General features: G+C 39.3%; 1 long non-coding RNA gene across 1 annotated transcript in view; it reads left to right on the top strand.

The window, feature by feature from the left end:
* The first annotated feature begins 1243 nt into the window (after window positions 1-1243).
* The window catches only part of LOC132209898 (uncharacterized), a 95694-nt gene continuing 72643 nt past the window's right edge, over window positions 1244-24294 (top strand). The window contains exon 1 of the long non-coding RNA XR_009446046.1: window positions 1244-1573. This is a non-coding gene — a long non-coding RNA (uncharacterized LOC132209898). The remainder of the gene's footprint in view (window positions 1574-24294) is intronic.

Genomic DNA, 24294 nt, shown 5'->3' with positions numbered 1-24294 from the left:
AATGGTTGAAAAGTTTCAGTCCTCTAGAGCTAAAGAAAATGAAGATTGGACAAAAAAAAAACTATGACTGGAAGAAAGAAATTGTAACATGTAGAGAAAATGAAACAGCAGAAGAATAATCAGGTCTGAAATTGTTGAATTCATTACTGAATCTATGCCTAAATTCAAGATAAGATGTTGTGGACAAGTTATGATAGGAACCTGATCCCTTCCTTGTCTGCTAGCACAATACCTTAGCAATTGGCACATTGCTCACTTAGCTGTAGAAGAATGCTCATAAAAAATATCTCATAAAATATTGGGCTCGATTTTGCTTTCACCTTTATGGTATGTCTACGGTTGGGGACACATAAAATAGGTTGGGTACTTCATCACCTTCCTACACAGTACCCATAGCATATCCCTGTAATACATTAGGTGGGTGTAAGTACTGTAATTGGCAGCTCATCCACCCTGTGTTGATGAATGATTGGAGGTTAATTAGGCAAAGCAGCAACACTATTGAACTGCATTATATTCTGCCCTCACCACAATACAGCTAATATGTGTTGATGGGCAAGAGTGGACAGGCCAGTTTTTTTATGAATTAGATAAAAAGGAATAGGAGGAAAGAGGCAGAGTTCATTTGGGTCGGGATGCCCAAAGATGCAATCCTCTTTTCACACTGCCTACCTTCCAAAACTCAGCCTCCTACCCACCCTACTTGGGTTTTAGGGTCTTTACATGACCTAAAATCTTGGACTGCATTTTTCTGGGGCAAACACAATCTTTGTGCTGTGTTCTGCAGTGCTCTGTGCTCCCAGGATTGCTGGAACAGCCAACCAATTACATTGGTGCCAAGATTAGGACAGTTCTTCACTAAGAGGCTCGTGTTCCACTCTCAAGTAAGCTTGCCCTGCAGTCGTATTTTAGTTGTGTCATCATCTTCCAACTAACTTGTACCTAGTGAAGCAAACAGTTTGTATTAACTTTTTTCTTTAAAATTCAGCATGTGGTCTAACTACTGGGGACCAAATTTGTATTATTCAACAATGATCCTTAAGAAGAGGACGTCCAGGCTTCCAGAAAACTCTCAAAATCCAGAAGTGGGAATCCCTTAACTTGCTAATAATAATGAAGAATTGAATTTTAGCCCATTAGTTATTTTCTTACTTATGAATACAAGGTATGAACTTTAATTCAGCATGTCTGTCAAATATGTTGCACCCTAAAATTGTTGTGTGTTTTGATATTAAAGGTCACATCAATGTGCAAGATATTAGGCAACTGCATGCCCAAAATCAAGGAGCACAATGAAGGAGCTCATTCTAAACACAAATTTACCAAATCGAAGGAAAAAGAAAGGATTGGGCCAGGAATTCCTTTAACCTGATGATACTCAAAGGATTCGTACAACTGAGACCCTCAAGTACACAGTGCCAGACATCAATGTCGAAACTGATGTGCTCCTTAATGGCAACATATCACCAGAAAGTGGAAATAGAAAGACTCTCTTGTTCAAAATTTGGAAATCCACTGATGTTTTCAAAACACCAACAAATACTTCCCATCAGGCCTGTTCAACCATTTTGAGGTATTTGGTTTGGTATAGCTTATCCCTTTTCTCACTGACTACAACTTTTGCATTTATGAATAACTTTATTGTATAGCTTTAACTATTATCATCTCTGGAGCTTTCTATATATGAGATTTTACTTTAATATGAAATCTTATCAAAAAATAGTGTATTTTGGTCTAATTCTGCTAAATTATGGGACAGTTCAAAAGCTAAACGACCTCAAAAAAGAAAAACAAGCACTTAGTGACAGCAAATTTATTTTGCATATTTCTCAATTACCTTCCAATTTCCCTGTCCAAAAGACAATAACTTTCACTGATGTGTGATTCCATAATACAATATCAGCTGTCCAGTTACTTATCTTACTAACCTAGTGATTACCCAGACAGCAAGAGGTGCCAAGTTACTTTGGCAAATGAACATTCTTGTACTTTCAGTGGAATTCATTGAATACCCAAAAGAGAAAAATCTAGCAAAAGGCTCTTTAATTTAGTATGGGTTGATTGTATTTTTATTACTTAATTTTCTTGAGCCAAAATTATGCAACAAAACTTGGACCATTGGGAGTAATGACTAGACTGTAGACTATTACCTTGAATATTGGACAAAGGGCAACAGTGTTATTTCTACAGATACAGCATTAGAGCTTTGATTCACTTGCTGCACAGAAGATTATGTTTGAAATGAAGAAATGTAAAAACTTATCATCTTTTAAGTATATTCTGAAGGAGAAGCTGTTTTACTTCAACCTTAAGCAATTCAGAATATAACTTATTTTTTGCATTGTGGAATACAAATGTAGAAATGTAAATAATCAAGATTTTTGGTCCTTCTACCCCTCAGTGACAGATTATCTCTTTTAAGTGGGAGTTTAATTCAGGCTATGCTGAAAACTCATTTATTTTAATACTGCTTTACCACAGCAAGGAGAATTGGCAATGTGGAGATGCCCCATAAAACCCACATAAATAGTTAGTCATGCAATGCAGAATACAAAAATATGTCTTAAAGGGAGATTTAGATTTCCGAATTTAGCTATCTGAATCCACCTCTGAATGTGGGTGGTTTAACACTGGCCACCAGCAATACTTGGAAAATAAAATTAGTAAACAAGCCCAAACAGACTGCTATTGAAAGTTGGGAAAGTTTTCACAGGGGCGCATATTTGCCAGAAGATTGCACCTATGTTTTTGCCTTACAGTGTTATCTGGCTATATTTCAGAAACAAATTGCCCTTACACTCTAGACAATTAGACCTTTGAATCTGGCGCTGATTAGCTGCCATTTGGGAATTAAATGATTTTCACATGGAATGTATGCTGCATATTAATTTATATGCAAGCTTAAAATAAGTATCATGTTTCACGGGTTCAAAAAATAAAGCAATGTAATTCTGACTATTGCTGTATTATGTGGGTAAAAGTATAGGTGAATTCCAAACTCTAACCTATTTTTTCTGTTGAGGTTCAATATTTTCTATCTTTTGAGTTTAATTTCTTCCTGTTAGAGAAAATTTCTTGGGATCAAACTCTGATGCTTTCATGTTCGAGAATAACAACAAGGAGAAGATTAGTTGATACTGCCTGATGAGCAAATTATTATTAGTTGGACTATTCGTAACACACAGTTGCATGTGCTGCACTTAGTTGCCAACTTCAGAAAAACAGCGTCAGTGGTATGTTTTTTAAAAAGTGGTCCATTAGAGGTTCAGGTCAAGCAATTTTAATCCAATTATGCCAATGAAAATTGTCCTTTTTTTCAAGTCTTTTTTATTGTGCATTCTATTTCTTTTGAGTTAATGACAACCTATTTAAATGGTCTGAGCATCCTATGAGCCATTCACTATCTTGCATGCCCACATTTAATAATGAATCACTAATCATGGTGTACTGTGTACTGGGAATTTGTCAAATGGGAGATGCCAAATGTTTTCATCTGTACTTTCATAGCGATATGTAACATGTTAAACCAATGAATTATATTAAGACTGCTAGTTTAGGTTTACTTAAAGGGTAAATATTATATGGAAACCAAAGAGTATAATGGGACCTCTACAAGCAAGATGGTCTTCACCTGAACCAGAGGGGTACCAATATCCTGGGGAGGGAATTTGCTAAGGCTATTCAGGTGGATTCAGACTAATTCAGCACGGGGATGGGCACCAAAATTGTAGTGCGACTATAGAAAAGGTTGAGAGTAGGGTGGTCCGAAATAAAGTTTCAGGGAAGCAAGATGGCACCGGCAAGCAAGAAGTTGGTTTGAAGTGTGTCTACTTCAATGCCAGGAGTATCCGGAATAAGGTGGGTGAACTTGCAGCATGGGTTGGTACCTGGGACTTTGATGTTGTGGCCATTTCGGAGACATGGATAGAGCAGGGACAGGAATGGTTGTTGCAGGTTCCGGGATTTAGATATTTCAGTAAGAACAGAGAAGATGGTAAAAGGGGCGAAGGTGTGGCATTGTTGGTCAAGGACAGTATTACAGTTGCAGAAAGGATGTTTGGGGACTCATCAAATGAGGTGGTATGGGCTGAGGTTAGAAACAGGAAAGGAGAGGGCACCCTGTTGGGAATTTTCTATAGGCCTCCGAATAGTTCCAGAGATGTAGAGGAAAGGATAGCAGAGATGATTCTCGATAGGAGTGAGAGAGACAGGGTAGTTGTCATGGGGGACTTCAACTTTCCAAATGTTAACTGGGAACACTATAGTTCGAGTACAATAGATGGGTCAGTTTTTGTCCAGTGTGTGCAGGAGGGCTTCTTGGCACAGTATGTAGACAGACCAACAAGGGGCGAAGCCACATTAGATTTGGTACTGGGTAATGAGCCTGGCCAGGTGTTAGATTTGGAAGTAGGTGAGCACTTTGGTGATAGCGATCACAATTCTGTTATGTTTACTTTAGTGATGGAAAGAGATAGGTGTATACCACTGGGCAAGAGTTATAGCTGGGGGAAAGGCAATTACGATGAGATTAGGCAAGATTTAGGGAGCATAGGATGGGGAAAGAAACTGCAGGGGATGGGCACATTAGAAATGTGGAGCTTATTCAAGGAAAAGCTCCTGTGTGTCCCAGATAAGTATGTACCTGTCAGGCAGGGAGGAAGCTGTAAAGTGCGGGAGCCGTGGTTTACGAAGGAGGTGGAATCTCTGGTCAAAAGGAAGAAGAAGGCTGATGTTAGGATGAGATGTGAAGGCTCAGTTAGGGCACTTGAGGGCTACGAGGTAGCCAGGAAAGACCTAGAGAGAGAGCTCAGAAGAGCCAGGAGGAGACATGAGAAGTTGTTGGCGGATAGGATCAGGGTAAACCCTAAGGCTTTCAATAGGTATTTAAGGATTAAAAGAATGACAAAAGTAAGATTAGGCCCAATCAAGGATAGTAGTGGTAAGTTGTGTGTGGAGTCAGATGAGATAGGGGAAGCGCTAAATGGATATTTTTCAACAGTATTCACTCTAGAAAACGACAATGTGGTCTAGGAGAATACTGAGATACAGGCTACTGGACTAGGTGGGATTGAGGTTCATAAGGAAGAGGTATTAGAAATCCTTCAGAGGGTGAAGATAGATAAGTCCCCTGGGCCAGATGGGATTTACGCTCGGATCCCCTGGGAAGCCAGGGAGGAGATTCCCGAGCCTTTGGCATTGATCTTTAACTCGTCATTGTCTACAGGAGTAGTGCCAGATGACTGGAGGATAGCAAATGTGGTTCCCCTGTTCAAGAAGGTGAGTAGAGACAACCCTGGTAATTATAGACCAGTGAGCCTTACCTCAGTTGTTGGTAAAGTATTGGAAAAGGTTATCAGGGATAGGATTTATAATCATCTAGAAAAGAATAAATTGATTAGGGATAGTCAGCACGGTTTTGTGAAGGGAAGGTCGTGCCTCACAAACCTTATTGAGTTCTTTGAGAAGGTGACCAAACAGGTAAACCGGTTGATGTGGTGTATATGGATTTCAGCAAGGCGTTCGATAAGGTTCCCCACAGTAGGCTATTGTACAAAATGCGGAGGAATGGAATTGTGGGAGATATAGCAGTTTGGATCAGAAATTGGCTTGCTGAAAGAAGACAGAGGGTGGTAGTTGATGGGAAATGTTCATCCTGGAGAGCAGTTACTAGTATACCGCAAGGGTCGGTGTTGGGTCCACTGTTGTTTGTCATTTTTATAAATGACCTGGCTGAGGGCGTAGAAGGATGGGTTAGTAAATTTGCAGACGACACTAAGGTCGGTGGAGTTGTGGATAGTGACGAAGGATGCTGTAGGTTGCAGAGAGACATAGATAAGCTGCAAAGCTGGGCTGAGAGGTGACAAATGGAGTTTAATGCAGACAAGTGTGAGGTGATGCACTTTGGTAGGAGTAACCTGAAGGCAAAGTACTGGGCTAATGTTAAGATTCTTAGTAGTGTAGATGAGCAGAGAGATCTCGGTGTCCATGTACACAGATCCTTGAAAGTTGCCACCCAGGTTGACAGGGCTGTTAAGAAGGCATACAGTGTTTTAGCTTTTATTAATGGAGGGGTCGAGTTCCGGAACCAAGAGGTTATGGTGAAGCTGTACAAAACTCTGGTGCGGCCGCACTTGGAGTATTGTGTACAGCTCTGGTCGCCGCATTATAAGAAGGATTTGGAAGCTTTGGAAAGGGTGCAGTGGAAATTTACTAGGATGTTGCCTGGTATGGAGGGAAGGTCTTGCGAGGAAAGGCTGAGGGACTTGAGGCTGTTTTCGTTAGAGAGAAGAAGGTTGAGAGGTGACTTAATTGATGCAAATAAAATAATCAGAGGGTTAGATAGAGTGGATAGGGAGAGCCTTTTTCCTCGGATGGTGACAGCGAGCACAAGGGGGCTTAGCTTTAAATTGAGGGGTGAAAGATATAGGACAGATGTCAGAGGTAGTTTCTTTACTCAGAGAGTAGTAAGGGAATGGAACGCTTTGCCTGCAACGGTAGTAGATTCGCCAACTTTAGGTACATTTAAGTTGTCATTGGATAAGCATATGGACGTACATGGAATAATGTAGGTTAGATGGGCTTGAGATCGGTATGACAGGTCGGCACAACATCGAGGGCCGAAGGGCCTGTACTGTGCTGTAATGTTCTATGTTCTATGTTAGGTGCTGGTGCATTTGTTATTCAGCGTCAGTGGCAATAATTCATTAACATATATGAGACGTTCCATGCCATTGAACCTGGGTTCTGTAAGTGCTTGTGTGACTGATGGGCCCAGCATTGGAGCTGAACTTCTCCACACATTTAGCAGGCGTTTCCAGGAGGTAGAATTGGTCCTTGGCCTTGAAATTGCTGGCATTCCTTTCTCTAGTTCCTTTTTTGTATTCCCCCTTTGCCAACAAGTGTTCCCCAAGAATTGTGTTCCTTCATATAGGAGCTTCCTCCAAGTCAGCTTCTTTTATTTTAATAAACTGATCAAGAAACAGGACTTTTGGATGAATAGTCCCTTGCTAGAATTCAGGAAGATGCAAACTTCAAGAATTTATGTACCTGAACCCTCTGGTCTCTCTGTTCCACAACACTACCCACGGTCATACTTCTAACTGTAGAAGTCCAACCATTGTTTGTTTTACAAATATGCAACACCTCGCATTTATCTGAATTAAACTCCATCTGCTATTCTTCAGCCTATTGACCCAGTTGATCGAGATCTCTTTATAATCTTAGATAACGTTCTTCATTGTCCACCATACTGCCTATTTTGGTATTATCTGCAAACCCATACTAACCATGCTTTCTATATTGTCAACTGAATCATTTATATAAATGACAAACAAAAGTGGACCCAGCACCCATGCATGTGGAACACTGCTGATCATTGGCCTCCAGTCGAAAAATAACCCTCCACTATCATTCTCTGTTTGCTGTCATTAAACCAATTTTATCTTCAATTAACAAGCTTACCCTGAATCCCATGTGATCTATAACAATTAGTGACTTTGCAACTGATTTGATATGTCAAAGAAGGTGAGAATGAGAATGCATACAATTGCTGATTTTGTTGGAGTATTATCATTATTCTTGGCTAATTATGAGACTTTGCGCAATGCAGGTCAAATCAAAGACTTGGTAGGTGAGATGTAGAATAAGGGGTTAAGGTTGACTGTGATATGCTAACATGAAATAGTATGCAACTTAGAAAATGAAGCAATGTCATTCAAGTTCTTTCTTTTTCAGCCTCATGACAAGATGAGGCCACAGTGAAGTGTTTCTTGAACGAAGTTAATTTCTTCCATACCTCGACAGACAGTGTAAATATTCTTTGGAGCACTTTGAAATCAAGACTATAAATGAGACAGTTGAGGCTCTTATTTCATGCTTTAAACCCCTGATGCATAATAAACTTGAACTTACATTCTGTCAGTTGTTATATTTCTTCTAGCCTGATGTCACCAGCTGCCGTCCATAAAAAGGTACTTCTCAGGATGGCAGCAAGTGACAAGTGGTATTCCACGTGGGGCGGTATTAGAACCACAACTTTTCACTTTATACATAATTATTTAGATGAAGGAACTGAGGGCATTCTGGATGCGTTTGCAGATGACACAAAGATATGTGGAAAGACAGGTAGTATTGAGGAGACAGGGAGACTGTAGAAAGATTTAGACATTAAGAGAGTGGGCAAGGAAGTGGCAGATGGAATACAACATGGGAAAGTGAGAGGTCATGCCCTTTGGTAAGAAGAATAGACGCATAGACTACTTTGTAAGTGGGCAGAAAATTCACAAATCTGAAGTGTGAAGGAGCTTGGGAGACCCAGTCCAGGATTCTATTAAAGTAAACTTGCAGGTTGATTTGGTAGTTAAGAAGGCAAATACAATGTTGACATTTATTTTGAGAGGACTAGAATACAAAAGCAGGGATGTACTTCTGAGGTTTTCTAAAACTCTGGTCAGACCACATGTAGAATCTTGTTAGCAATTTTGGGCCACTTACCTCAGAAATGATGTATAGGCCCTGGAACAGGTCCACTAGAGGTTCATGAGAATGATCCCAGGAATTAAAGGGATAGCATATGGGAAATGTTTCAGGATTCTGGGTCTATATTCAATGAAGGGTGAGGGGGGAAACTTACAGAACACTGAACATTTGGTTCAGAGTGTATGTTGGGAAGACATTTTTATTAGTAGGAGAGACTAGAACCCGAGGGCATAGCCTTAGAGTAAAGGGAAGAACCTTCAGAACAGAGAGTGAAGAATCTAAGGAATTGATTGCTACAGAAGGCTGTGGAGGCCAGGTCATTGAGTATATTTAAGACCAAGATAGATAGGTTCTTGATTGTCAAGGGAATCAAGTGAAGAATTGGGAGAATGGGGTTAAGAAACTTATCAGCCATGATTGAATGATGGAGTAGACTTGATGGGCCGAATGGCCTAATTTCAGTTCCTGGGCCTCATGGCCTTATATGTGAACTGTATTGTGCACTGATAAAATGGGCCTTGTAATTTTGCACTAACTTCATGTTGCCATTTTAGAGGCTGAAAAATCAAACCTTTGGTGAGGTCAGACAAACTGGTACAGATCCATTTCTATTCCAATGCCATGAATCAAACCACACATTTAACAATATCTAGGTCCCATAACTCCTCCGGAACAAAATTTGGAGAAAGCCTGCCTTTCCCCATAATTATCAGCTTATAAAATTACTTTCCAAGATATCACACATCAAAGCTGTATGCATTCCAAACAGTTATGTTGAGGTAGACTAATTATGTGGGAGAAGAAAACAAGTCCTGGTTGATTCAATGTATGGTTCTAATGTTTTCTGTTTTCATAGAATCCCTACAGTGTGGAAGCCGACTATTTGGCCTATCGAGTCCCATACATTCCCACCCCACCACCCAGCCCTGTAAAGCTTTATTTCCCATAACTAATCCACGTAGCCAGCACATCACTAGACACTATATGGGCATTTTAGCATGACCGATCCACCCAATCTGCACAACATTGCACTGTGAGAGTAAACTGGAGCACCTGGAGGAAATCCAGGCAGACACAGCTAGAATGTGCAAACTCCTCGCAGGCAGTTGACAAGGCTAGAATCAAACCCAGGTCCCTGGCGCTGTGAGGCAGCAGTGCTAACCACTGAGCCACTGTACCGCCTATAAGTTTGTAGCAGATTTTTGATTGCAGCTTTTACTTTATACTTTATTATTCATTTCATATCTTTAGCTGGCCTAAAGTATCTTATATGGGCTTGTGATCCCTATTTTAGGGATTGATGCAAAGTTGAGGCCAGTATCATGAGTGGTAACATAGAGTGAAGCTTGGGCATGCTGATCTTTCTGAAGCCAGCCAAAACAGAATCAGCTCCATCCACGTGAAAAGCAAATACAAGAAGTTTAGTCACCTTACAGCTGACTGGTATGGGTGGGAGTTCAGGAACTCTGTTCAAGCAATTGTTCTGAAAGTACTGCTGCATCTGTGAAAGCAATGTAGATTTTATTAACTCAGAAGTTGATTTACTTTAAAAGGCCTTGTTGTGATCATGCTGGTGTGAAAACCATTGACGAAACTACATAAAGTGGGACAATAAAGTGTGAAGCTGGATGAACACAGCAGGCCAAGCAGCATCTCAGGAGCACAAAGCATAAAGTGGGACAATGTTCCCTTTTTATCAGTGAAGTATTTTATAAGTAGTACATCTGTGTGGGGAATGAAGGACAGATCAGTTAAAAACAGAAGTTGCATTAATTAAGTTGGTTGTCAAGTTAATGCAATATCCTGTGCCTTTTAGTACATGGTCCACAATTAAAGCTTGTAGGTGTATCAAGATTGTGGTGAGTGATGGTGAGCGAAGAGTATTCATCTGAGTGCACAGAATTCCAAACAGGACATTTTACTTCTGGCACAAAATACATTACTGAAATAAACACACAGAGACCACTACCCCACCACCATGTCATCCTTTATTTACATATGCTCCAACATGGGCTCTAACCAGCTAGCTCACAGCTAGTCCCAGACTAAGGCGACTCTCCTGTTTATATCTGTCAGCCAGGGCCCCCTGATTGCCCCAGGTTAACAGCACCAATCATGGTATTCGGGATCCACCTGGTTCCAATCACTACAATAGCTATGTTCAAGCACCATTAGGGAAGCCCCATTTAAAGTATGGTGATCATCAGTTCCCTCTGCTACGTTTGTTGTTGTTGCATAAACATTGTGAGGCACTCCTGTATTGAAAGTTATCCTTGGAGTTAAGAGTGCTTACAAGACATTCAGCATTCTGTATTTGTCATAGAATTAAAAAGAGAATTTACACTAAAGTTTAATATAACGATTGTCCAATATAAAGTTAAATTAATGCTCCAATTTTTCACATTATTCCTTCAGAGATGTTATTCTACCATCCCAGTGTGAATTTATGCTTAACAGCCAAACATATTTACATAGGATGGAAGTAGGGTTGCCACAGTACTAACTGTCTGAGTACTCCTTGAGTTTCAGTCTGATAGTCTTGTATATGATTGCAACAGCTGCTTATATTCATAACAACAGACCAACATCTGCCAGAGGTTGTAGGAGGCATCCTTAGACCTTGGAAAAACTTCAAAAGCATGGTGGCAACTGCACAAGAAATACAGTTATTATTCTGCAAGAGCCCTTGCTAAGTTTTCTTTTTTAATCAATTTGATTTGGAGCTGTGAACTGGGAACTGAGAGCTGTAAGGTGACCTTTGGACTGTGATAAAAAACCGCTCATTTGATCTCTTTGCTTATAAACACAAGCTTGTGTTTATAAGTAAAGAGATCAAATGAGCTGTTATTTATTCAAAGTTTCGGCAAAACTGGGACAAGGTCATCAGAGTAGCCCAAGCCAAATATAGAAAAGCACGGGAATTCCTAGAGGCATGGTTCTCCACCTATAATGCAATCAACAAATACATAGAACTGGATTCCATATACAAGCACAAACAGATCAAAACCGGAAATGACACTATTCACCATAATGGACCAAACCGTGTAAATTCCAAGTGGAGTAGAATAACACAGCTTCATCAGAGGCTCCACTGATGATGTGACTAACCTGGTGACAAAATATCTGCACAAGAACAGGCCAGCTCAGCGAGCAAGTCAACAGCCTCAGCTGTTATTTACTTTTGATGCCAGACTTGAAAGTTAATTGCTCATTGGTTCTTGATCAAAATACATAATAGACTCTTCAGCTCTGGAGAGGCAGTATGTTTAACTGTATAGCAGATATTTGGCCATTTTCAACGTTGATAACTGGGAGTTGATGCCAACAAGCCTGGAAGAAAACTAAGCAGAGGACGGAGCTAGAGTTTTTTAAAAACAGATTTGAACTAGGGATTTATGAAAGAACAGGTTTAGCTGCTGATGTTATGACATAAAGTTTTGGATGTTCCCTGCCTAACCTCTCATTAGCAGTTGTTGGAAGTTCAGGTAATAGAAATTAAGTTATTAGTAATATTGATTTTTCCTCAGAGTGAACTGGAAGAGGTGGCATTGACCGATATCTTCAGAAAATCAAGAGATAGTCCTAAGTACCTGTGAAAAAACACATCATGGAAACTGTCTAAGTAACCTGGCCAGTTTGTTGTTTTTCCTTTTTTTATTAATTCATCACTTAACTTTGTTTGTTTGTCTCTGTCTTTTGTATGAATGGTACAGAAATCAAAGGTCATTGCGTTTAAAATAAACATTAATTAGATTGCTTTGTTTAACTTTGCTGCAGTACAGTTACTGTATTGTTAACAAATTGTTTCGCCTTTTGTTTATGTTATAAATCTGGTGTCTGGTATTGACTATTCACAGACTATTTAAAAAGTTATTTGAAAAGGTTATTTAAAAAGTCTGTTTAGGGACCATTGGGGTCATTTTTAAAAGACTTTGAGGGTTTTAATGTTAGTATGTTGTGAATGCAGGGGGTAGGGAAGTTGATTTGATTTGGCTGTCTGACTCCATGTCATAACAACTGGGGGCTAGTCCAGAATCTTGGAATGCAGACAATGTAGGTCTGAATTGGATTTGGTACTTAAAGAAGTTAATCTGATATCAGGTTTGTACACAGACTTAAGTTGGCACTGGATATTGCTAAAAATGTTTCGATGGTGTCAAAAATTTCCCAAGTAAGGTTGTAGTTTATCTAAAGCTAAATTGACAGAGTTGGCCAGCAGACTGGTAATGAAATTGCCAGAGCAAGTTAAGACGGCAGATATTATTGATTTAAAAATGAAATTATTGGGTTTTTTGGAAATAGAGGGGCAAAGTAATTTAAGTAGTACACCAGAAGCATCAGTGAAACTTTAGTTGCAGTTCATACAAATGGAAATGAGAAAGTTTGAGATTGATTTCAAAGCAATTTAGAACTAAAAAAAAATGGAATTCCAAAGGGAGAAAAATGAGAGAGAATTCCAAATAACAATAAGAATTAAAACACTAAAACTAGAGAGTCATCCGAATGAAAAGGGATATAAATTACAAATGATGAAGCTTAGACATGTTAAACCAGAGGTTTAGAAGATGAAGATTCTAGTGAAAATCCACAGCTCAGTCAGGAGATGTATAAGGTTGTAGAAGCTTTGCCAAAATTTGAAGAGAAGAATGAGAAAGCATTTTTCATGTTGCTTGAAAAGAGAACAACACAAGCAGATTGACCAAAGCAGATTGGACCTTGCCAGTGCAAAGTGAATTAACTGGTAAAGCATCAGAGATTTAGATATCCCTGCCGGTGCAGCATTCCAGAGATTATGATGAGGTGGAAAGGGCTATTTGAAGCCTATAGGAATTGGTCCCAGCACTGTACTGGAAGCATACAGTCAGAGGTTTCAGAACTTAGGGAAATAGACTGACAAATTTACACTGAGTTTGACAGTGTTAAACAAAATAATTTTAATCATAGATAGGAACATTAAAGACTAAGAATACTTATGATTCTCTCTGAGAACTTATTCTTTTCAAATAATTTAAAGCCTAATTAACTTCTGCAGTGAGAACTCACATATAAGATAGAAGTTTAAGGAATCTTCTGAAAAGGTGACATCAAAGAAGTAAGTATGTGTTAAACAATAAGATAGCATAAAGAGAATATATTTTCTTAGAATGTGTCGAGAAGGGAGAAATGGCTCAAGACGGTCATGAAAATTCCTCTTTTAATACTGACAAACACAATCAGTCCACTTAAGGTTCTGATTAACTTATTTCAAAAGGGAAAATATTAACGTATGTTTTGAATCATGCAGGTAAACCAGTATAGGTTTTGAGAGATACTAGAACAAGTTGGCCACTGATACTGGCTGATGATGCAATTTGTCTTCCAGAGAAGTTAACAAAAGAGAAAATACCCATTGGAGGTAGATTTGGAGGTTACAAAGCAGTCTCATTATATTGTGTTGGATTAAGGAGTAACTTAGTAAATAGGGAAGTTGTAGTAGGGAATTATGAAACAAATTCATACAAATGGAATTTACTTTATTGTGGTTTCTGAACTATCAGGTCCAAGAACATTGGCTTCAGCAAGGGTGGAACAACCAGTAGAGGTATTCAAAACAGAAATGCTACAAGTGGAGCATCCTGGATTACTTCCTGACTGTGTTGTGACTAGATCTGAGGCTCATAGAATCAGAGAGGAAGAACAAGAATCTATGAAACAGGAAATGATTTGGAAATTCAGTTTACGGATACAATTTTCAAAAATGTAACTAGGAAGAATGGAGTTGAATAAATGAGGTTGAGATCTTTAGCCCATTTTCTTTAATAGAAATTGAACAATTAGATTTGATATTGAAAAAGGAATAGCAAACAGCAAACCCAGAGACTGAATCATAAACAAAATCTTCTTGGAAAACAAATTTTTAATGAGAAAATGGAGACCATTTTAAATACTAACCAATGAGGTAACAATCAATGGGCAATCTCAATGAGCAGTGGTCCATCAGGTGGTAATCCTAAATAAAAACCAAAAGAATTGTGGTTGCTGTAAATCAGAAACAAAAACAGAAATTGCTCGACAAACTCGGCAGAGGCACCTGTGCGATTTCATTATTATAATCAGAAAGGATTACTACCTGGAAAAGCTCAGCAGGTCTGGTAGCATCTTTGGAGAGAAATTAGAGTTAACAGTTCTGAGGAAGAGTCACCCAACCTGAAATGTCAACTCTGATTTCTCTCCACAATTGCTGCCAGACCTGCTGAGCTTTTCCAGGTAGTAATCCTTTCAGCATATTATAATGAAATTGCACAGATGCCTCATAGAAATTCCAATGGCAAGTCACCTCAGTGTCAGGAAAACACAGGCTAAAATATAAGAACATTTTATTAGCCTAAATTCCATAAACTTGTTGTAGTGGGGAAACCCCAACCCAAAATTAAACCTGGATATCTATGTGCAATGCAAACTTTTGAGCAGCATTTAATCGGTTCTTGATAGTTTTAGTTAGGAGTCATACACAAACTAAGAATAGGAACCATTATCTTTTAACAATTATGGATACTTCCACAAAATTTTCTGAACCAGTGACTTTAGAAAAAAATATTGCAAAAATGGTATTGGAAGAGCTCATTCAACTTTTTGTTCACAATGTATGGATTACCCAAAGAAGTAGAATCAGATCAATACTCAATTTTCATTTCACAGATATTCAAAGAAATGATGACTAGCTTAGAAATAAAACAATTTACATCCTCTGCTTATCACCCAGAATCTCAAGGTGCGTTGGAAAGATAGCATGAAACTTTGAAGACCATGATTAGAGCTTATTGCCAGGAAGTTCCTAATGATGGGGATAAAGGAATTCCCTTATTACTATTTGACATTAGGGATGGTCCTAATGAGTCCTTCTGAACTGATATATGAGCAGAAGACGTGTATTACTCAAATTCATTAAAGAGAACTGGATAAAGTACAGCTTAGAGACTGCACTTTGAACCTATCTTTCAACTTGCAGAGGAAAACTGACCAAAGCCTATAATGGTGCCAAAAGTGGATGGGGCACTAAGATTCTGTATTGATTATGCCAACTTTAACATGGTAACTAAAGTAGACTCCTATTCTATACCATGATTGGAGAACTGCATCTAATGAATTGGACATGCACAGCCTCTCCAATGGACCGAAGAACATAGGAGGAGAAGTAGTCCAATTAGCCCATCGAGTCTGCTGCTCCATTTGGTGAGATCATGGTTGACCTGATCATCTTCAACTCAAGTTTCCTGCCTTTTCTGCATTTCCTTGATTTCCTTACTTTTTTTAAAAAATCTGTCTATTTCAGCTTGAATATACTAAATAACCCAGCCTCTTCAGCCTCCTGTGGTAAAGAATTCTACAGATTCACAAGCTTCTGTGAGAGGAAATTCCTCCCCATCCCTGTCTTAACTATATCGAGCTTGATTCTGACATTAAGCTTTCTGGTCCTGGAGGACCAGGGGAAACAACTTATCCCTATCTACTCTGTCAAGCATTCTAATAATCTTGTCTGTTTCAATAACGTTGCCTCTCATTCTTCTTTATTCCGATGAGTATGGGTCCAATGTACTCAACCTCTCCAAATAAGACCATCCCTCAAAATCTGGTATCAGCTTAGTGAGCCCTGATTGGACTGTCAAAAATGCCAGTATATTCATCCTTAGATAAGGGGCCAACACCTGTTTGCAATATTCCAGCTGTGGTCTGACTTGTGGCTTTTATAGTTTTAGCAAAAGAACCCCACTTTTATTCTCCATTCCATTTGAAATAAGGGCCAATATTCTAGTTGTCCTCCCTATTATCCGCTGAACTTGGATGTTAAGTTTTTGTGTTTCTGGAATGAGGACTCCTAAATCTCTCTTTTCCATATCTTTCTGCAATCCTTTTCCAATTAAATAATGACCGGCTACTCTTTTTTTCTGCCAAAGTACAAAAGCTCACATCTTCCCACTTTATTTCTTGTCTCTCAAATTTTTTGCCCATTCCACAGATTCCTTAGATTCTGGAAAAGTCCTAGAGGATTGAAAAACTGCCAATGTAATATCTTGATCAGAAAAGGGAAGGAGACAAAGAAAACAGGTCTCTGTAGGCAAATTAGCTTAGCACTGTTATTGGAAAAATGCTCAAGTCCATTATAAAAGATGAAATAGAGCATTTAGAAATGTATAGTGTGATCAAGCAGAGTCATCATGACTTCATTTATTAGAATTATTTGAAGAGGTGACAAGCAGGATAGATAAAAGGAAACTGGTGGATGTAATATATTTGGATTTTTGGAAGGTGCTTAATAATATACTACATGTTAAGCGACTTAATAAAATAAGATTCCATGGTGTTGGAGGTGGTATATTAAGAACATAATGACTGACTAACGCATAGGTGAATTAGGATAAGGGGACATTTTCGGGATGGCACCCTGTAACTGTTAGAGTGCCACAAGGAACAGTGCTGGGCCTATAGTTATTTGCAATGTACATGAAATGATTTTGATGAGAGAAGTGAATGTACCATAACCAAGTTTGTGGATGGCACAAAAATTGGTGTGAAGACAAGTGGGAAGGATGACAGAACTTGTCTGCAAAGGAATATTAACAAGTGACACAGCACACAACTTGCAGAAAGGATGCTGGCAAATTCTGTTCCAAGAAAGATTTTTCTAACACCAGATGGATTTTATCAAAGTAAAATCATGCCATTTGGAATGAAAAATGCACCAGCAATGTTTCAATGATTAACCAGTAAGGTAATTGAAGGAGGTTATAACAGTGTTATTAATATCAACAATTTGGTTGTTTTTATCCAAACCAGTGAGGAACATTTACACTTCTTGACTGAACTGTTTGATCAGCTAAAAAGAACCCAATTTGGTTACAAACTTCAATATCTTTCCATCTTTAACAGGCTTGTTTTTTTGAAAAGGCAGAAAAACTGAAGGGACACAAACATGTCAAAGTATCTTTGAAACCTTGAAAGCTGTGCTGACAATTGCATGAATTTTAGCTTTGTCTAATTGTGAGAGCGCATAGTGACTGGTTGTTGATGCCAGGGATATTGGTGTGTAAGTGATGAAGATGATTGAGGGTAGCGGATGTAGTCTACGTGAACTTTACAAAGGCATTTTACAGGGTCCAGAAGATGGGATCCATGGTGAGTTGGCAAATCGGATACAAAATTGGCTCAGTAATAGAAGATAGCGAGTAGTTGTGGAGAGGTTTTTCTGACGGGATATCTGTGACCATTGGTGTTCTTCAAGAATTGGCGCTCGGACATCTGATTGTAAGACATATATAAATGTTTTGGATGAAAATATAGGTCTAATAAATAAGTTTTCATTCGACACGAAAATTGGTGAAGCTGTGGATAGTGAGGAACCTTGCCAAAGAACACAGCAGGATGTAGATCAGTTGGAAAGTTGGGCAGAGAAATGGCAAATAGATTTTGATAATCGTGGGAGCAGTTTTGTGTAGTAGGAATGGGTAGCAGCGAACATTTGTTTTCCAAACATTTAGCCACCTGTAGGACCCCCCCATTGCATCAGAAACATGGACCATGTACAGCAGACACTTCAAATCTCTGGAGAATTATCACCAGTGCTGCCTTTGCAAAATCCTACACATCCACTGGCAGAGTAGGCATACTAATATGAGCATCCACTCCCACGCAAATGTTGCTAGTATCAAGGCACGTGTCACACATGTCCAGTTGCAGTGGGAGGCCCAAATTGTCAAATACTCTTCTTCGAGCTCTGCAGTGGTAAGCAATCACCAGGTGCAAGGATATGAAGGAAAGCTTACACAAACAAATGCAACACACCCACCAAAGCTTGGCAATTGCTTGCCCTAGGACAAACAAACTTGGAAGAAACATCCGTGAAGTCAGCAGTCGGTTTGAGCATTACTTAATTGAGCACATGGAGACCAAGGGTAAGCAGTGAAAGCGCGCAGAACCCAGAGTGCGCTACCATGCCACTTTATCAAATACCATTTACCCCAACCAAACTACCTGCCCCAGATGAAGCAGAGACTGTGGCTCCAAGATTGGGCTATTCGTGCACCGCAGAACCCACCCAATGGAGTGGAAGTAAGTCATCCTCGGCCCTGAGAGATTGCCAAAGTTACCACAGCTAATTATATTAAGATGATTTTTGGTGAATAATGAAAATACTTCTTAAATATCACTTTCATCTTTGTGGGGTGTGTTATAATCTGTGATCTGTGTAAGATTTGTGATTTATATGTATTTTAGGATAATTTGTTTCAGAGTTTTGAAATTTGAATTACTGGGACAAATGGGTTTTCTATATGACTGAGTGGTTCAATGATCAACTTCTCAGTTTTTCGTAGACATGAAGATTTCTTTTAAAACTCAATATTAGAACTAAACTTCCTGGAGAGTAATGAGTTTTTATTTACGTTGGGAGAGTTTACGAGTGAACTGAGTAAATAGTGTAGTGTGTTAAGCTTTCAGATAGAAAATTATAGGGTTTTTTTGGGCTTAGGGGAAACACACATGGTTTGAAAAAAGGCTTTTTAGTTTTCATTTGGGATCATTTGTAAGAAATCTTAGCTAAAGTTGAATATGTAAAAGAGATGTTCCTGAAAAGGGAGGTGGTTTAGGATTGTTAAGAAGATGATTACTTCAATGTGTAGAGTTTAGTTTAAAAGTTCCAGACCATATGTAGAGTCATAGAGTCACACAGCTCAGAAGCAGACTCTCCAGTCCAATTAGTCCATGCCTACCTGTTCCCAAACCAAACTAGTCTCACCTGCCTGCATTTGACCCATATCGCACCAAACCTTTCCTATTCATTTACTTATCCAGAACACCTTTTAAACAATGTAACTGTACCTGCATCCACTTCTTCCTCTGACAGTTCAGTCCACACACTAACCGCTGTCTGTGTAAAACAGTTTCCCCTCATGGTCTTCATAAATCTTTCTCCTCTCACCTTAAAAACATGCCACATAGTTTTGAACTACCCCACCTGAGGGAAAAGAACCTTGATATTCACCTTATCATGCCCTTCATGATCTTCTAAACCCCTATAAGGTCACCCCTCATCTCCTACATTCCAGTGAAAAAAGCCCCAGACTATCCAGCCCCTCCTTAGAACTCAAGCCTTCCTGGCAGCATCCCAGTAAATCTTTTCTGACCTTCTCCAGTTTAATAATATCCTTCCTATAACAAGGTGCCTAGAACTGGACACTGTACTCCAGAAGAGGCCTCACCAACATACTGTGTCACCTTAACATAACGTCCCAACTCTATACTTAAAGGTGAAAGCAATGAAGGCAAGCATGCTAAATGCCTTCTTAACTACCCTATCTACGTCTGATATAAATTTCAAAGAATTATGAACCTGAACCCCTAGGTCTCTCTGTTCTGCAACTGTACCCAAGGTCCTACCATTAATTGTATTAGTCCTGCCCTTGTTTGTTTTACCAAAATGCAATACCTTGCATTTATCCAAAGTAAACACCATCTGCCACTCTTCAGTCAATTGACCCAATTGATCAAGATCTCTTTGTAATCTTAGATTATTTTCTTCACTGACCACTGTGCCACCAATTTTGGTGTCATCCACAAACTTACTGAACATTCCTCCTATGTTATCATCCAAATCATTTATGTAAATGACAAACCACAGTGGACCTACTACCAATCCCTACGGAACACTGCTGGTCACTGGCCTCCAGACCAAAAAACAACCCTCCACAGAGCGGCACGGTGGCTCAGTGGTTAACACTGCTGCTTCACAGGGCCAGGGGTCCGGGTTCAATTCTACCTTCCGGCTAGTGGCTGTGTGGAATTTGCACATTCTCCCCAGTGCTGCATGGGTTTCTTCTGAATTCTCAAGTTTCCTCCCGCAGTCCAAAGATGTGCAGGCTGGATAGATTGGCCATGCTAAATTGCCTGCAGTATTCAGGAATGTGTAAATTAGTTGGTTTATAGTGTGACGGGCCTGGGTGGGATGCCCTGAGGGTCAGAGTGGACTTGTTGGGCTCACGGACCTGTTTCCACACTGGAGGGATTCTACCTCGAACAACTTACCCGCCACTTGTGTCAAACTCACAGGTCTATAGTCCACAGGCTTTCTCCTAACAGTGTTGCTTAAACAAGGCACAAACTTATTATGTGTTTGGTTAAACCCACAATTTCAGCAGTTTATAGCACCCTGGTGTGCCGTACAATTTTAACACAGATTCATCACTCCAGTCTTTTAGATAGTGAACTTGGGATGTTGTTCACCATTGTTGACCAATGTTGCTGTCATAGGAAAGGAATTAACAGGCCAGCTGTACCTCTGCTACATTATCTAATGATGGGTAACATATTGAATCTGACTTCAAGTGATGGTTGATGTGCAAAAAGGCGTTAAGTGGTATCTTTTGAGACTACACTGAACAAATCCCAGGTTGTCAGAGAATAAACAGCCTTGCGCATAACAGCATTATGTGGCAGATTTTGCAGCACACAGTTGAGCTTAGGACAAAGTCAGGACAATATAGAGGTCAACTCCGCCAACTGTTGCTGGGAGATCCTAATGACAGTACCTCTGACAAGCGTGCGTATACTCTCGGAATAGAATAGAATAGTAATTTATTGTCATTTATATTTTTTACAAAAAAAAACAGTGAACAGTCAACATACCACAGTGCCTATATTAATGACAGGAGGCATGGATAAACAAAACTAAAAGAATTAAAACTGAATCTAATCTACCTTGGCTCAATTCATGGCTCCTAGGTTTAGGAAAAGACAGTATCGTTACAGAAAGCTGACAAAGCCACCACTGAAGAAGGAGACCGCCATGCCAGGCTGCTGAAATACCAGACCAGAAGCCTCTGCCAAAGAAGGCCATCCACGCTGGGTCACTTGAATCCCAGGTCACAAGACTCCACAGAAGCTAACACCAAGGACCAATCCAGAGAAAGCAGTGCACCATTTACATGGTATTTATAATCAGGCAAAAAGAAGAAATGCATCATGAACAAACCCAAGGCCCTCATGGTACTTCCATAGACCCCATGAAGACATTTAACACTGTCAGCAGAGATCAACTTTGGAAAATCCTTGGAAAAACTTGGATGCTAATGCAATGCCCTGTTCTTAATGAAGACTATTTCATTAAAACCAGTACAAAGAAATCAAGCTCAGTTGCAATCTCTCAAATCCCTTCTGAAAATCCACTGGTGAGAAGCAAGGATATGTGCTGGCTCTGTCCTTATTCACCATTTTCTACAGCACAATGCTGCAGCAGGCAATGGAAGACCTTGAGGAGGAAGGTTATGTGTGCATCTGGATTAATAGACATTTTTTTGATTTTGTGAGTCTTCAAGCTTAATTTAGTAATCTCTGCAAGGAAATTTATCGCATGTCTTCTGACTCCTGATTGACATTAATGACAACCCCACATTAACAATATGTAGACATCCTCATGTGCACTTTGCTAGTGATCATACTTTTTAAAAAACCTACCAGATTATTGAAAGTGATCCACGACACTTGGCTGTTTTAGAAAGTAAACGTATCTTTGCTAACTTTGGCCAGTTCTGTTTGGCATGAGAAACAGGACATCAGTGAAATAGCTCTTATGTGACTGAGACCTAAAAAACTCTTTGTGCATTTGGCTGCAATTTACAAATTCTATGCTTAAATAATGTGTAATGCTTATGTTTTGCTTCTGCATCACAGTTGTCAAACTGAACTGTTTCTCAGGGGCTTCCCAAATCATTCAGATATCTGCAAATTAAAATATTGGTTGACAAGTAATTTTTGTTGCTCGAAGAAAATCCTGTATTTGGGGGTACTTCAGGTTCTGAAAGATAGTGTCAGTTATCTAAGGCAGGAGTCCTTGCATTTGTGTCAATACGTGGGGATCTTCAATATTAAAAAGATTTGAACTCTTTTGGTTAAAGTAATCTGTTTTCAAGTTATAATGCTACTGACTGCATCTATCCCCAACCCCAACCTCTGTGGAATCTTATTCATGAAGTTTTATATAGCAAAGTACAAGCAGATGGAAATATCCAGATGGAACAGGTTAGGGAACCATTCAAGCTTAACAATAAATCTTGCAGAAATCGTGACTTTTTTTGTAAAGTACCTCAGAGGATTTTATTTTTAAATGTCGTTCATATTCACATCATTCATCATTTTCTTTTCTTTTTCTCCCCATCCCTTTCTTTCTGAGACTAAATGATGAGGCTTTTGGGATTTTATTTGGCAAGCATCAAGAAACTTCTTGAATAACAGATGCCTTACTTATACAGAGACGTTCTTTCCAATTGTTCTAACACTAAAGTTTTGCTTAAGAAAATCTACTGGAATTCTAGATCTTTAAAATTCCATGGTTTTCTACTTCTTGTGCGTTGTCTATGATTTTGAAAGCTTCAGTGGTTAGCACTGCTGCCACACAGCACCGGGGACACAGGTTCGATTCCAGACTCAGGTGACTGTCTGTGTATCTGTACATTCTCCATATGTCGGCATGGGTTTTCTCTGGGTGGGTACTCCGGTTTCCTCCCACAATCCAAAGATGTGCAGGTTAGGTGGATTGGCCATGCTAAATTGCCCACAGTGTCCAGGAATGTGAAGGCTCGGTGGGTCAGCCATGGGAAATGCAAGGCTGCAGAGATGGGGTAGGAGGGGTGGGTCTGGGTGGGATGAAAGAGGGTTGCTGTGACTAGATAGACTGAATGGTCTGTTTCCAGACCGTACTGTTATCTGGAGCCAACTATCTCCCTTATTTGTACTGAATACAAGAATAATAATTTGCTGTGGAAAAATCAACTACAGAACAATCAGCATATTTTGGAAATACTTCTGCATTCAGTGAGAAATGTAAACCCACAAACTAACTTGTATGTGACTTGATATTTAGGTGTCACTGGAGAAATCAAAGTTTATTTTATAGCAGTTCAGTTGTGTTTGAAAAGAGGGAAGCTGGAGTCACAAATTGCTTGTTTTCTTAGATTGACACCTAGAGCACGGTATCTTAATTTAAAGTAAAGTTTTGCTGGGTTTCCTCTTAGTTCTTGCTGTGCAATGTGAAGTCCAATATTTTAAACCTGCAAAATTTCCACTCTCTTTCCAAGATGAAGGCCACTGTGAACAAAGAAGTGCTACTAATTTATGATGTATGCCTTGAAGGTACCCGAGTATATAACATCGGACTCAAAGGTACACTTGGTAGTGTGTCAAAATTTTAACTGCAGACTTCAAAAAAATTCAACATTTTGTATTTATTACACTCCATGCTCCCATGTTTATCACTTCCTCTGTGACCACAAAACCATGTGAATCACCCTGGCTATAATATGGCCTCTGCTTTTTATATGATTTCCAAAAACAAACATTCTATTTCCAACTTTTCTGTCCTTTGTCTCCTATTCTGTTTCAATAAAGCTCATGCAAGCACAAGAAACATTTTGCAGTACTTTACTGCTGAACTTTCAAGTTGAGTTGAACAGCTTCAGATCATAACTACATTGTCCTGGACAACAGGTAACTATTCACACCTCTGGATCCATCTTTTGTTCCACTTTCCAATTTCCAACTTCTTTTGTCATTTAATCACTCCTCTTTTTGCTGCTTCCTGAACCCAGCTTTTTTGATGGCCCTCCCATTCCTTCAGAAAAGTTTAATCTTGAAATTTCTTCCAGTTCTGACACACAAGCATCAACATCTGATGTTTTTTTCTATCCCCACAGCTTCTGTTTCCTTCCCTAAAGGCCATTAATGAAATAGGTTCACGGTCATCATTAGTCTGTTAATTCCTGACATATATCGAATTCAAATTCCACTATC

Source organism: Stegostoma tigrinum, chromosome 8 (genome assembly GCF_030684315.1).
Source record: "Stegostoma tigrinum isolate sSteTig4 chromosome 8, sSteTig4.hap1, whole genome shotgun sequence".
In the NCBI taxonomy this organism is placed as follows: Eukaryota; Metazoa; Chordata; class Chondrichthyes; order Orectolobiformes; family Stegostomatidae; genus Stegostoma; species Stegostoma tigrinum.
This window is presented reverse-complemented; position numbering and strand designations above follow the sequence as displayed.